Below are 16170 nucleotides of genomic sequence, written 5' to 3' on the forward strand. Positions count from 1 at the left end.
AAACCTGATCATTAATTTGTTTGTCTATAGAGGATTACCCAGAATTAAAAAAAAAAAACCTGCCCGGTGATCTCTGGTCCAACAGCCCTACAGATGTGGAACTGATAAAACATTTTCCACCTGTTGAAGTACAAGCAGCCACTCCATATCGACCACAGATTCCTCAATATCCACTGAAGCAATCAGCGATAGAAGGTATAAGACCTGTTATTGCAGATATGGAAAAATCAGGGATTATTGTGAATACCAAAAGCGCGTTTGTAATACCCCCATTTTCCCTGTTTAAAAAGCACATACGGGAACATGGGGGATGGTACAAGACATGAGAGCAGTGAATGATGCTATACAGGACACTACGCCTGATGTTCCAAACCCACATAGATTATTAAATGAAGTGACCCCAGATAAAAAGTGGTTTTCAGTTATATATTTAAGTAATACTTTCTTCTCTGCACTACTACACCCTACCTCACAACACTGGTTCGGATTTGCCTTTAAAGGTACACAGTGCACCTATATACGATTACCATAAGGCTTTACAGAAAGCCCCATGTATACACTCAGGATCTCAGGTGCTCAATGGCAAAATTTCAAATTCCAGAACACAGCCAAATTTTGTTGTATGTTGATGACATTCTTGTGACTGCAGACATGCAGGAGCACTGTAAACAGACAACGATGGCAGTGTTACGACACTTACGTGGAACAGGTCATAAGGTTTCGCTAAACTAACTTCAGTTATGGGCTCCACAAGTAGTGTATCAAGGCCATATGTTTTCAAAACATGGGAAAGCGCTACTTCCTGACAGAAAAACTGCAATCCAATATGCTCTAAAGCCGCGAACATAACAAATGATGTCCTTTTCCGACCTTTATAATTTCTGCAGATCTTGGATTCCAGATTATACAGTGTTATCTCAGCCACTGCAAAATTTGATATATGGCAAGGACATGTCATTAACAGATGAAATTACTTGGACTGAACATGCTGAGAAGGCTTTTAAAAATCTAAAATTAGCCCTGAAAACTGATGTTTTGGCTCTACCTGACGATGACACACCGTCTGACCTGTTTGAGTGACAAGAGCGGATGAAGAAACTAAACCATGACCTGATATTTTTGTTCTACCACAACCTGGTTTTATTGATATTTTTTGTGGCCGGTTCCGCTTCGGGACAATCGTTGTGCTTCTGCACCAGAGAGGCTCTGATCTGTTCAAGCAATCAACAGTGAAACATACAGTTGGCACATAACTGCACAAATTTACAAAAACAAAGGGACGGTTAGCGAAACATCTAGAACTAGTAGCAGAAATTTCCTTTTCTTGCTTTTGATACTTTACCTTTTGATGCACTACATGGGTCAAGAGTGTCCCAATCCAGTGGAAAATGGGTATCCTGACCCCCACTGTGCACCCAAGGGTTAAAGGAGTAACGTACAGATGTCCTGTCCTGTGATGCCAGAATATTTAACTGATGCTTAAAGTTGAATCTGCTGAATATTAACACATTTTAAAGCAGTACATGCTTAGCTAATGGATAACCTGCCTCACATTTATCTACAAGTGGTTGAAAGCTGTAGAGACAAAAACCTTTAAGAGATGGTTGTCGAAGGCTACATTAGATCTGTTATTAGGAGGGTTTCACCATACTGCATTTTTCTTTTCTTTCTGAATTACAGTGTTGAGGATGGTATTATAATCCATAGGAGCATTTTTGCACTGTGTGAGTACAAAGCTCATCAAAGGGATGACTCCACTATAACACTGAGTGACCTTGCCAACTCTGGTGCAAAACAAGCCTCATTCAGCACAGAATGTTTTGAAAACAGTAGAATTAGAAATCTTAGCAGACGCATATCTGAACAAACTTCTTGGCTCAAGCGCGGAGCAGTTCTCACAAACAACCTCTATCACATTGAAAGCAAACCCATCCTCTAGTGAGTCATGGTCTCACCCATGTCTCAACAGGAGGGATGGTACAAGGAATACTGTACACAATCCATATGGACTTTATTGAACTAACAGCATCAAAAGGACTAATATATTGTTTAGTGATTATAGATGCGTTTTCAAAATGGGTTGAAATATACCCAACCGAAGATAGCACAGCCATAAATGTAGCAAAGGCTCTCTGCAACCATTACTTTCCAACTTATGGTATTCCCGCCATAATTAGATCAGATAATGGTACACATTTGTAAATGCAATTATGACACATTGCTCACACTAAGGAACCACTGTGCATATCATCCACAAAGTGCTGGCCTTGTACGAACGGAACGAACGGCACAATAAAAAACAGACTAGCCAAAACTATGGAAGAAACTAAAAGGCCTTGGCCAGATTGTTTATCCTTGGTTAAACTGTGGATGAGAATTACGCCTACGGGAGACAAAGCAATAACACCTTTTGAGATAGTGCATGGGAGACCTTTCCCACTTCCATAAAACAACAATCCACTGAATCTGAGTGAGCAGATTGGATGGCACATACACTGAAAATGAGAGAAGTTCAGAGTTCAAATAATCTGCCAGAGTGTTCTTCTCCTTTGTCTAGACAGAAGCTTCAGCCTGGAGACTGGGTCCTGATCAGAGTCCTGAGGGGGAAGAATTGGAGGTCGCCTCGGTGGGAAGGGCCGTATCAAATACTGCTGACGACACCCACGGCAGTAAAAATTGCTGAACGGCCTTCGTGGATCCACCAATCGCACTGTAAGCTGATACAACTGGAAGCAGAGCCAGATCAACCGACGGGGGTAGCGGTGGAAGTCCGATACAAAGGGGTCAGTAGCACAATAGGGTGCTGACGTCTCAATCCGGTGAAGAACCCAACTGATCCGCGCCCAACTTTAAAATGGCTCTCTGGCGACTTCTGCAAGTCGCAGGGGTGACTTTGTCACTTCTGCGGCAAACTTGTGTCCCACAGCATCTTAGCATAACCTGTAGATGATGTTTATGACATTTTTTGTCATTGTGTGTCTTGTTGTTGTCATTTACATCATCAAACAGTTAAAGTTAAATTCCTAATGAATGTGTAGAGCAAAGTTATGTCCTCTCTTCTATTTTCCATCTTTTCATCCCATTTTCAGCCTTGACTGAATGTCTCTCTCTACCTCATATTATCAGGATCAGACTCATTCTTTGGACTGTTTTCCATCAGTCAGTTTGTCCTCTTGGTCAGCAGTAACAGCTAGCTAAATATCTAGCTTCTGCTGCTGAGAAAAAGATCACATTAGCATGGATTAGAGTAGGGTTAGCAACAACACAGAAAACATGGAATAAAAATGGCACCGTTGATGTGGAAGCTGAGCCAATCAATACCTATTATTGATCAATATGAAGCAGAAAATGGGAAAAGAGAAGGTTGATTTTCAAGTATTTTAAAGCCCAAATGTCCTCCAGTTGTGGATGACCCTATTCCTAGCTTTGAAATGGCCTCGTGTCATTGATTAGCTATCTTCTGGCTGCTTTTGTTCTAAAAGAGTTTAGAGTTCATCATTAAGATCTATATGTTACCATTAACTAACCAGACAACCATCCAACCAATCAACCAACCAACCAGACAACCATCCAACCAACCAACCAACCAACCAACCAACCAGACAACCATCCATCCAACCAACCAATCAACCAACCAATCAACCAACCAGACAACCATCCAACCAATCAACCAACCAGACAACCATCCAACCAATCAACCAACCAGACAACCAACCAACCAATCAACCAACCAGACAACCAACCAACCAACCAGACAACCATCCAACCAACCAACCAACCAGACAACCATCCATCCAACCAACCAATCAACCAACCAATCAACCAACCAGACAACCATCCAACCAATCAACCAACCAGACAACCATCCAACCAATCAACCAACCAGACAACCAACCAACCAATCAACCAACCAGACAACCGAACAACCAACCATACAATCATCTAACCAACCAGACAACCATCCAACCAACCAACCACTTGTTCATTATAAAAATACAGAGTCATCCTCCAGTTTGACCGACTATCTCCTCTGTTGTTGCTCAAGTGTCTTGGAGGTAACATGAAACTCTTGAAATTCTCTAAGTTCAGCCAATTTTTTTACATAACTTAGTTTCCTGAGCCAAATAACAAACACAGACTGACCCACATGTGTGAGGTCTCATAAATATAAAATTAAACTAATAAAGACAGGACGGTTGTTATAAAAAACTGCAAGGAGGCCGGTGAGCCTAATTGTCATTGTTTTTTTTTAATTCATATAATAAATAACAATATATAGTGTAAGGATAAACAGGCTTTATCTGATCTATCAATCTATCTAAAACACCATAAAACTCTGATTAGATTTGATCACTTGCAAAGTTTATATGCTGTCACTAGTTTGATCATATGGCAAAATAACACAGCGACCTATTTTCAGGCTGTCAATTGTCCACCATAGTGAATGATTTTCCGTTTATGATTTTTTTATAACTACTTCAATTCATCGGACCCAGTCCTGCACAGGCTGATGAGTTTACATGAGGTTAGCTTGGTACAAGAAGGTTCAAAATCAAACCAATCATCAGCTTTACAGAATCAATGAAACAATGAAATATTTGTGCAAAAGGGAAGCAGTATTTCAGAATTTGAGCCCTCACTGAGTGTTGCTTTAATTATAATGTAATATAAAGTTTGAAGCTAGTTAGGAAATCCCTTCAACTTTAGGCCTGTATATTCTGATACAAAAAGAGTCAAACTGAGTCTAAAGAGACTGGTTTCCTCAATGAGTAGGGTGATAAATAAGCGCTCGATAGCCTCAAAGGTTCCCTGAGGCAGCATACCATTCAAACATATAGGAATGTGTGAACAACCAACCCGGTCTCACGGGGATTCGTGAAACTGTCACGTAAGTTTTAGTTTCGGTTTCGTGCGCACCAACACGATTTCGTCATGTTTTTCGTGCCGCTCACCACGAAATGTTTTTCGCTGTGGTAATCCAACACGGTCTCACGGGGATTCGTGAAACTGTTACGTAAATTTTTTGTTTCTTTTTCGTGCGCACCAACACGATTTCGTCATGTTTTTCGTGCCGCTCACCACGAAATGTTTTTCGTGTTGCTCACAACGAAACCCGCTGTGGTAATCACAGCTGAAAGTGGTTTATACCAGCGGATTCATGACGATCTAAGCTGTCCATCGGCGTATACTGCTTGTGTGATCGCGTTTGCGGCCGCCGGCCGCCGGACATTCTTGAAATTCCTATGCAAATTGGTAAGTGTACCACCGGCTTATGGTTAGGTTATGGTTAGGTTATGGTTAGGATTATGGTTAGGGTTATGTTTAGGGACGATGTCATGCAAAATATAGCGTTGGATTCGCCATGGTTTTACATTAAAAATATAATACACACATTCGTTTGAAATACGTTCTGGGTGGCACGAAAAGTCCGCCGTTTAAAATACATTGGTGCGCATTTCGTGGTGAGCGGCACGAAAAACATGACGAAATCGTGTTGGTGCGCACGAAACCGAAACAAAAATTTACGTAACAGTTTCACGAATCCTCGTGAGATCGGGCTGGGTAATCACATCTGAAAGTGGTTTATACCGGAACAACATGCGAGGGGGTTGTTGTAATACCAGCTCCGGTCTATAGAGGCGCTGTTGAACAGGAATATTGTGACTCTCACATGTGATGGACCATTTTTGGCAAAAATTAAAAATATTCCCCATAATGTTTCGTACATACTTTTGGCATGATTGAAAGCATGACCAAGAGGTGAAGAGAAAAATGTCCCCTGTTGGCATGGCGGACTGGTGTTGGCGAGTGTTTAACGGATGGTGAGGACCCCGATTAGATAGGGAAGCAAAACCACACACGCCAAAAAAAAAAATCTGCCCTAAAGCTGTTATATATTAAAATCATTTTTCACTTTTACTGATTAATTTATTTTAACCAACATCAGTCCTGATCACAATTACCAAATATTTATTAATTATTCTGAATTTCCTTCTTTTAATTCTTTAAATTGGTCATTGAAGTGTAAAATTGTAATGCGACAACAGCAGATATATGTAAAAATCATGACACACTAATCTGATTTCAATACTGTTGTAATTTCACAGTCACACATTGTAAGGGAACAAGTTACTATTTAACTACAGTGTGTTTTTCTGTATTTTTTACCAGTTATATATAATTTAACAAAATGGAAATAATCTGTAAATTAACAGGGTTTTTTTTTTTTGGGGGGGGGGGGGTATTTATTGATTGATTGATTGATTTACTTATTTATTTTCACCATTTATCAGTCCTTAACCCTCCTGTTAGTTTAGATTTTCAGGAACACCGATGCTATCAGTTTGACCCGGAATCCATTTTTGTTGTTTTTTGTCTTTTTTTTGTCATTTGTCTCATGTTTTTGTCATTTTGTGTCTCATTTTTATAAGATTTTGTCTTGTTTTCATTGTTTTTTGGTCTTTTTTGTTATGTGTCCAGTGCTTTTGTGGTTTTATGTCTCATTTTTGTAAGATTTTGTCTTGTTTTTGTTGTTTTTTGTCTAATTTTTTTTGTTTTTGGTCTTGTTTGTTGTTTGTTTAATGTTTTTGTCGTTTTGTGTCTCATTTTTGTCATTTTTTTCTTGTTTTTTGTCTGACTTTTTCATTTTGAGCTTAAAGTAAAATCCTCTGTGGTTCACAGTCTTTGTCGACACTGTGATCTGGAAGTTGTAATGTGGAACTTATAAACTGAGACAATGATAATTCTTCATAAATTTCAGGATGTTCATAATGTTTATTAAAAAGATAATCCCTTAAATGTGAACATTACTGCAGTAAAACAAAGGAACCATTAGGAGTTGTGGTTATTTAGATTTGGTAGGTTAGGTAGATTAAATTCTACCTTTATTCTGCTGTGGTTTTACTGGTTTTACTGGTCCACTGGAGATCAAACTGGACTGGATGTGGAACCTGGACTAAGAAGAGTTTGGCTCTCCTGGTTTACAGTTTTGGACTTTTTTTAATGTTTAATATGTAAGTTAACACTAACTGTACCAAAACAACAGGACAGAAACATGAAATCATCGATGGTGTGTTTTGTTGGTGCCACACATACAGACAGTAATCAGTCCAGGTGTCATGTGATAACAAAATGAAAGAGAGATTAAACTTATAATGGACCTGATAGAAGCTTTTGTTGTGCTACAAACACCCAAATGACGGACTACAACTAACCTCTTACAAAACAGCAAAGACTCAGATATGTTTAGACATTCTTCAGGTTGGAAGAACGCAAATGTTGACTGTATTATCGGAAGATAAACTTAGAATAAATGTGCATTATAAAGGAGTGAGTCAGCTAGGACTTCACCAGAGCCATCATTTTGTTGTATTGTCGAGCTCTGGTCCCATGGTGTTGTTTGTCAGTGGCTCAACACTGTTTTGTTGTTATTGGAGGGCTCTTAAGAATGAGATCCAGTGTCTCAGTGAGAGTACCTGCATAAATAAAGGTCAAAAAAGAATAAAAAATCTGCCAAAGCACACTGAAAAGTCATAAAACTCTACTGAGCCACAACTCGGCCGTAAAATCTTTGACCTTGGCTCTGCAGAACCAATTGTCCCGTTAAAGGAAATTACATTGTCTCATATGTGTTTGTCATGCTGTCAATTATCCACCAGAACGGGGTGAATAATTCTCCATTTCTGACTAAAATACAACTCTTTCAATCCATGGAGCTCAGTTGTACAGGTCAGTGTGTTCATGCAAGCTCAGAAGGAAGTTTGTGCTTTAAAGGTTGCAAATTACTCCAATTATCGACTTCTCATTCCAACAGAACATTCTCCATCACGTTGACTTCATAAAACAGCCACATATCTGAGCAGTGTTGCAGAAAGGGAAGTGGTTATAATTCATACTTCCCAGAAAGAGGCAATGACTGACCAGCACCATAAAAACTCTGTATGTGTGTACGTGTCCCCCTTTTTATGCTTTTTATGTCCTTTATGCCTGTGTTTGCTGTGATGATAGAATCTGGAGCACTTTAAAGGGGAACTTCGGTTTTTTTCAACCTGGGGTCTGTTTCCATATGTAATTTCATACATGTGAGTGATGGAGAAATTAATTTTCAACATAGCTCCAGTATTTAGCCAGGCAGGCAGCTTAGTAGCTCAGCTAGCAGCTCAGCTAGCGAAAAGCATGGGGCAGCTGGCCCCCCCACGTCAAAGTCCGCCCTAACGTGCTTTTTTCCCCCACACTGACCGGCTCGGATAGTCTCAACGAGTGTCCCACAACATACTAGAGATGAGAAGTGAACGAAAACCTCCACATTACCTGGCGATCGCTCTTTGTTGTGGTCTGTATCTAAGCGAGCTCTCGCGCGATTTCAGAACGAGATTTGCTTTCTAGCGTCCTGAGATTTGGATACAGACCACAACAAAGAGCGATCGCCAGGTAATGTGGAGGTTTTCGTTCACTTCTCATCTCTAGTATATTGTGGGACACTCATTGAGACTATCCGAGCCGGTCAGTGTGGGGAAAAAAGCACGTTAGGGCGGACTTTGACGTGGGGGGCCAGCTGCCCCATGCTTTTCACTAGCCGAGCTGCTAGCTGAGCTGCTAAGCTACCTGCCTGGCTAAATACTGGAGCTATGTCGAAAATTCATTCCTCCATCACTCACATGTATGAAATTACATATGGAAACAGACCCCAGGTTTGAAAAAATCCGAAGTTCCCCTTTAATACTTTAACATTTAACGTTTATTGTTAAATGTTTGTCTTGATTCTTAAATTGTATGTATGGGCGGTGTAATCTCATGGACCGCAAAACAAATTTACCCACGGGTATAAATAAATAACTTGAACCTGTTTGATTGCTTTAATTCAACATTGGGCTTCCTGGATCCGGGTCCAGATCCAGGATCTCACGCCTACCTCCTGAAATGAGATGCTTTGGCATAAAAGCCCAAAGAAAAAAAGTTTCCCGTTAGTTTGTCAGAAGCAGAAGTTGGCCGAACGCAACAGGAGAAGTGTCACAGAAAACTCGTGTACGGTTTTATCTCTGCATCCATCATGAAGACCTCGGCTTTGGGAGTTTTTACTGTAGCTCTGGTGGCATTCACACAGGTACCTGATCATTATCTCTTAAAATGACCGTACTAGAGATGCTCTGTGTGAATTTAATCAATTAATTACTCAATATGTAACTGTCCTGAAAGTTTTCTTTTGTGGTTTAATAGATTTTAAGAGGCCAGAAGGTGTTATTTATTATTATATTCTCTTCTAATAGTGATGATTCCGATTCAGTATACTGCTGGAATTGTCTATGCATGACTGTTTGACATTTTTTGCTTTAAAAAGCAAACACCCACGATAGCTCAAGAAGCTTTCAAAACTATTTGCTGATTATACTGTGGTAACACTAGAAGTACAGATGAAAATTACCATGTGGGTCATTCCACAATTGGACATCAAATTCAAATTCAAATAATCCATGTACAAAATACTAAAATATGCAGTTGTTGTGTAAATGTACTTGTCCTGATTGTCCTGGGCTTACCGGGCTTTGCAAAAGTTCTGTTACACGGTTTCATGATCTTTAGAGACGTTTACATGTCGGAGTGAAAAATTCCTTTAAACAAACTGAAAGTTCTACCTTATAGGCAGGTGTCATTAATACAAATTGTTCTCCGTTGAAGTTGTATCAAGATAGAAGTCAAAAGAGTTGAGATATCTGCTCTCCTTTGTGCTGAACATCAGCTGGATGACCGTCCACAGAGTTGCGGAGAGGCTCAAGAATGGTGAAGATCTTTCAGGTCTTCACCATGATGAAGACCTGAAAGACTCTGTGGACGGTCATCCGGCTGATGTTCAGCTGGTTGGCTTTGTCAGACCTGTTGTGGCCAGCACAAAGGAGAGCAGATATCTCAACTCTTTTGACTTCTATCTTGATACAACTTCAACGGAGAACAAATTTGTATTAATGACACCTGCCTATAAGGGAGAACTTTCAGTTTGTTTAATGGAATTTTTCACTCCGACATGTAAACTTCTCTAAAGATCATGAAACCGAGTGTAACAGAACTTTTGCAAAGCCCGGTATATACACACACACACACACACATATATATATATATATATATATATATATATATACATATGCAATGTTTTGGACTAATTCTAAGTAGATTTGGATGGCTTTTCAATCATTTAACTAATTGACTAATTTAACTAATTTCCCATGTATTTCAGACAAGTTTTTAATCATTTTGGATGAATTTGGAGTTATTTAGGACAAATTTCACGTCATTTGGATCAAGTATCAGCTCAGAAAAGAAATATATCACGGTATTTTGGACAACTGGATGAATTTTGGACAAATTCTAAATGGTTCAAGTCATTTGGATCTAATTTCGACTCATTTCACATGCACTTAGATTAGATGAATTTTGAATCCCTTGGATGAAATTGGAGTTATTTAGGATAAATTTCAAGTCACTTGAAATATGTATCAACTCAAAATAAAAATATTTCAAGGGATTTTGGACAACTGGATGGGTTTGCGATCAATTTTAAGCAGATTTGAGCGAGTTTCAAGTCATTTTGGACTATTTGTGACTCATTTTACATGTATTTAGATGCATTTTGAGTCATTTTGGATGAATTTTGAATAGTTCAGAACAAAGTCATTTAAAACAAGTATCAGTTCAAAATGGAAACATTTCAAGGCATTTAGGACAATTGGATGTGTTTTGGGGAAATTTTAAGTAGATTTGGAAGCGTTTCGAATAGTTTCGGATTAATTTGAAAGTATTTTTTAAAATATCAAATAAGTCTGGAGGTCCCTCTAAAATGCAATCTTTCTCTTGCCCCACCCCCTAGATGACCAAATTGAATCTCTTTTTGGTAACATTCTTTTCACTGACGTCTCCTATAATTGTGGGAACATTTTTTTAATCAACATAATATTTTAGATAATTATTATACATGGAACATGTGTCCCACAACATGTTAACATAACCTTGTGTCTTGTTTTAGTCGTTTTGTGTCGTTGTCGTTTACGTCTTCAAACAGTTTTCCTAAAGAATCTTTTCATCCATTGTCAGCCTTGATTGGAAGTCTCACTCTACCTCATATTATCAGGATCAGACTCATTCTTTGGACTGTTTTCCATCAGTCAGTTTGTCCTCTTGGTCAGCAGTAACAGCTAGCTAAATATCTAGCTTCTACTGCTGAGAAAAAGATCACATTAGCATGGATTAGAGTAGGGTTAGCAAACACAGAAAACATGGAATAAAAATGCTACCATTGATATGGAAGCTGAGTCAATGAATACCTATTATTGATCAATGTGGAACAGAAAACTGGAAAAGAGAAAATTTATTTATAAGCATTTTGAAGCCCAAATGTCCTCCAATTCTGGAAAGACCCACCAACAGTTATCCTGGTAGTGACTGAAACAAATCATGAGAAACAACTATCGAGACAGAAAGCAGGAATGTTGTTGGAACAGACGCTACTGCTTCTGAATACTCACTGAAATTATTGTTTTTTGTTCTTTTTCTGATCAACTGTGTCCGGAACGACCGCGACTCTGATAGACTGCAATCGCAGATTCGACCACCAGACCGGCAAACACAACTGTCAACCCAGCTGGCAATGTCACTGTCAACGCAACCACTGTCAACCCAGCCGGCAATGTCACTGTCAACGCAACCACTGCCAACCCAGCCGGCAATGTCACTGTCAACGCAACCACTGTCAACCCAGCCGGCAATGTCACTGTCAACGCAACCACTGTCAACCCAGCCGGCAATGTCACTGTCAACGCAACCACTGCCAACCCAGCCGGCAATGTCACTGTCAACGCAACCACTGTCAACCCAGCCGGCAATGTCACTGTCAACACAACCACTGTCAACCCAGCCGGCAATGTCACTGTCAACGCAACCACTGCCAACCCAGCCGGCAATGTCACTGTCAACGCAACCACTGTCAACCCAGCCGGCAATGTCACTGTCAACGCAACCACTGTCAACCCAGCCGGCAATGTCACTGTCAACGCAACCACTGCCAACCCAGCCGGCAATGTCACTGTAAACGCAACCACTGTCAACCCAGCCGGCAATGTCACTGTCAACGCAACCACTGTCAACCCAGCCGGCAATGTCACTGTAAACGCAACCACTGTCAACCCAGCCGGCAATGTCACTGTCAACGCAACCACTGTCAACCCAGCCGGCAATGTCACTGTCAACGCAACCACTGTCAACCCAGCCGGCAATGTCACTGTCAACGCAACCACTGCCAACCCAGCCGGCAATGTCACTGTCAACGCAACCACTGTCAACCCAGCCGGCAATGTCACTGTCAACGCAACCACTGCCAACCCAGCCGGCAATGTCACTGTCAACGCAACCACTGCCAACCCAGCCGGCAATGTCACTGTCAACGCAACCACTGTCAACCCAGCCGGCAATGTCACTGTCAACGCAACCACTGTCAACCCAGCCGGCAATGTCACTGTCAACGCAACCACTGTCAACCCAGCCGGCAATGTCACTGTCAACGCAACCACTGTCAACCCAGCCGGCAATGTCACTGTCAACGCAACCACTGTCAACCCAGCCGGCAATGTCACTGTCAACGCAACCACTGTCAACCCAGCCGGCAATGTACCTGTCAATGCAACCACTGTACCGATGGCTGCTACTACAAAAGGTGGCGTCTCGGCGGTGAGAGCCTCGGCGTTGTTTCCTGTGGTGCTGTTGTTGTTGTTCCACCAGCTCTGCCAGTGAGAACCAAAAACTCACCTCAAGGACGAATAAATAAACTCTTGTTCTTCGACGCATCTCTTTTAGCAACCATGAAGCTTCAGTCAACCGAATGATGACGCACAGCAATGAAGGGAAAATAGTAAACCCGTGTCCGAAATTCTAAATATAGCCTTGAACTTGTTGAATATCCTTGTAAAGAAACAGATTTTAACTAATAAAAAAAAACACCTTGAGTTGATTGAAGTCCGAAGGCTGCCTCAGCTGATGAAGATTAAAATGTGTGACTGTTCTATGGTACGGGGGTGATATTTACTCTCACCTTAACATTAACACTCCTATTACCTTCAAATTTACTCACATCTTGACATCAGTATCAATATCTTGATTCACTTGATGGGTTTAAGTCAGGACTTTGGGGAGACCAGACTCGAACCTTCATTCTTGCCTGACTGAACCATTTCTTTGCCACTAACTCAGCAATTTCCAACCAAATTGGAGTCATTTTAAATCATTGTTAAAGTAATTTTGGACAACTTTCAAGTCATTTTTGAGTCAATTTGGACATTTTTTTTTGTCATTTTGGAAACATTTGAGTAATTTTGAACCAATTCTTAGTCATTTTGGACCAATTTTTAGTCATTTTAGACAATTCTCAGTCATTTTGAACAATTTTTTAGTCATTTTGGGCAAATCTTTAGTCTTTTTAGACAATAGGGTAGATGCCCGACCTAGACTGACATACTTCCGCTAGATTCTCAAACAGCGTAACCACTTCCTGTCACTCGTTTAAAATGGCGAAGTGCGAAAAAATCAAACTGCAGCGAGTGGTAAATAGTACTTCAGCGGAGCATTGTTCTGTTCCGCTGTGTCAGGCATCCAGTCGATATAATTCTGTTCTCAGTTTTCACTCTGTGCCTGCTGATCCCGAGACGAGAAGAAAGTGGAAAGTTGCTATTCGCCGGGACAACTTCACGATCACCGACCGTACCCGGGTTTGCAGCCGGCATTTTAAATCAAATCAAATCAAACTTTATTTATGAAGCACTTTTCATACAAAAAAAGCAGCGCAAAGTGCTGTACAACATTTAAAAACATTAAAAATAAGAATACCCATCCCGCCCTCCCTCCATATAGGCACACAACTGCACACACACACACACACACTCTCACCAATGGCTATAGGAAGACATGGCGTGGCACTGATGATTGTGGAAAATGCCTCCATTGGGGCCGTCCACACCGGGAGGAGCTCCAGGCCATGCCCGCCGAAGGCGCCGGCACCCAGACTCCCCGACCACGACAGACACAGGGACCCCACACCGAGGTAGGGAGCCCCCCAACTAGCCGAGCCGAGGAGACTCGAGGACAACACCCCCAGCAGCAGACCAGACACAGCCCCCAGTGTGGAGGACCCCCCTGAGGAAACACTGGAGTTGAAAGAAATAAAATAAACATATAAATAAATGTGGTAATAACTAAATAATGGGAAGTAAAAACCGTAACATACATAAGATGATAAATAAGGAATGATAAGAACATCAGAATATAAGAAGGCTTAAAAGATCAGTTAAAAGCCTGATTAAAAAGGTAAGTCTTTAACCTTCCTTTAACTTTTACTCCGGATGATTTCTGTGACACAGCAGGGCGGCGGCTCTTGAAGAAAGGAGTTGTGCCCTCGCTGTTTGAATGGAACTCTTTTTTATCACCCCCACAAAGACCGGGGGTTTGGCAGAGAACAGAGCGACCGGCGGTAGCGGCGGTGGACTCGGAGCCCGAGGATGCACCGGAGGAGGCAGCAGCGAGCGTAAACTCTGCCGGTCACCATGACTACGCCTCTCTCCCAGATTCTGCAGTGGTTGATCTTGCTCTGGAGGAAAATAAATCACTCAGAGAGGAGATCAAGCACTTGAGGGAAGACATGTTGAGGATGACATTGAGGCAGCGGTTTGGCATCCATCGCTTTGCCCACTAAGACCGAGACATTCGGTTATTCACAAGGTAAATAATAAATCCTCCAGCTCGTCTCAATATGTTAAGCCTGCAGTAGCTACAACGTTAAAGTAGTATCATCTCCAACATATGCTAACTAATGTTAAAAACAACACAGTTTCGGGTCTTACCTTCGTACTTGTGAATGTAGCTTGTAACGTAAAGTTGGAATCCCTTGCTTTTTTTACTCGATGAGGCTCTTGTCGATGCTCGAATAAAACGACTTACGTCATTAATCGTTATTATGGGCAGATCCTGGAGCGAGCCTGTGAAGAACGCCATAGCTACTCTGCAGCTACACGAGTGACCGGAAGTGGTTACGCTGTTTGAGAATCTAGCGGAAGTACGTCAGTCTAGCTTGGGCATATACCCTATTCTCAGTCATTTTGAACAATTTTTAGTCATTTTGGAAATGTTTTAGTCGTGTCATTTTTGACATTTATTTTTGACATTTTGGACAAGTTTCAGTCATTTTGGGCAAATTTTGAACCATTTTGAACCAATTTTAGGTAATTTTGATTAATTTTTAGTCATTTTGGACTACTTTTTGTCATTTCTGACACATTTTGATGTAATTTTGGGCAACTTTTAAACCATTTAGTGTCACTTTTTAGTCATTTTGTGGATGCTTTTTGTCATTTTGGATAATTTTTGAGTTGTTGATTCATCACATCTGAGGATGTTATGTACAGGCACACACAAATGTTTATTTTCTTAGATGTTTAATACAGCTTAAAGCCTGGGGTCAAATTCACCCCAAAGAACACTGATACGTTCAACATGTGTACAGGTCATTGAAAACATGTCATCATGTTCATTTTATGTTTACCCAGTTGCCTCCATTAAATTAGGAAAAGTTATTAATTATTAGAGATGGGATTTCTGGCTCTTTGAGGGGAACCGGCTCTTGGTGAGCCGTTTCTTTCAAAGAGCCGTTCAAAAAACTGGCTCATTTTTATATTTATTAAGTTTCAAGAAGCCAGTCTGGCCTTAGCTCATTTTATCTTGGAAATAATCACTGGGAGGAATGAATTTAGATATCCCACCAATATGAGTTTGAATTATTCTGAAAGAAGCACTGGCATTTTCAGAGGCTTCATTCTCACTATTATCTGAGCCATCTGGCTCTCTTCTCACCTCTGCCACTTTTACTGTTGGATGTTGAGTTTTCAGGTGTTTGTGCAAATTATTTGTGGAGCCTTACTTAAAATATTTTTTTGACACATACTGCATTTAGCCTTACTGTCTGCCACGAGAGAAAAGTACATCCAAATGCTGCTTCGTTTCCTTAATTGGCTCATTTTGTCCACTACCACGGACTGACTCTCCTCCTCCTCATTTAGACCGCTGCTGCTGCTCTCCAAGGCATTCACATGTTTCTGTGTTGATGTTTTGGTTTTTTTCCCACTGGTGCACTCACGTGAAGGC

The sequence above is a fragment of the Acanthochromis polyacanthus genome, chromosome 11 (assembly GCF_021347895.1).
Source record: "Acanthochromis polyacanthus isolate Apoly-LR-REF ecotype Palm Island chromosome 11, KAUST_Apoly_ChrSc, whole genome shotgun sequence".
NCBI lineage: Eukaryota > Metazoa > Chordata > Actinopteri > Pomacentridae > Acanthochromis > Acanthochromis polyacanthus.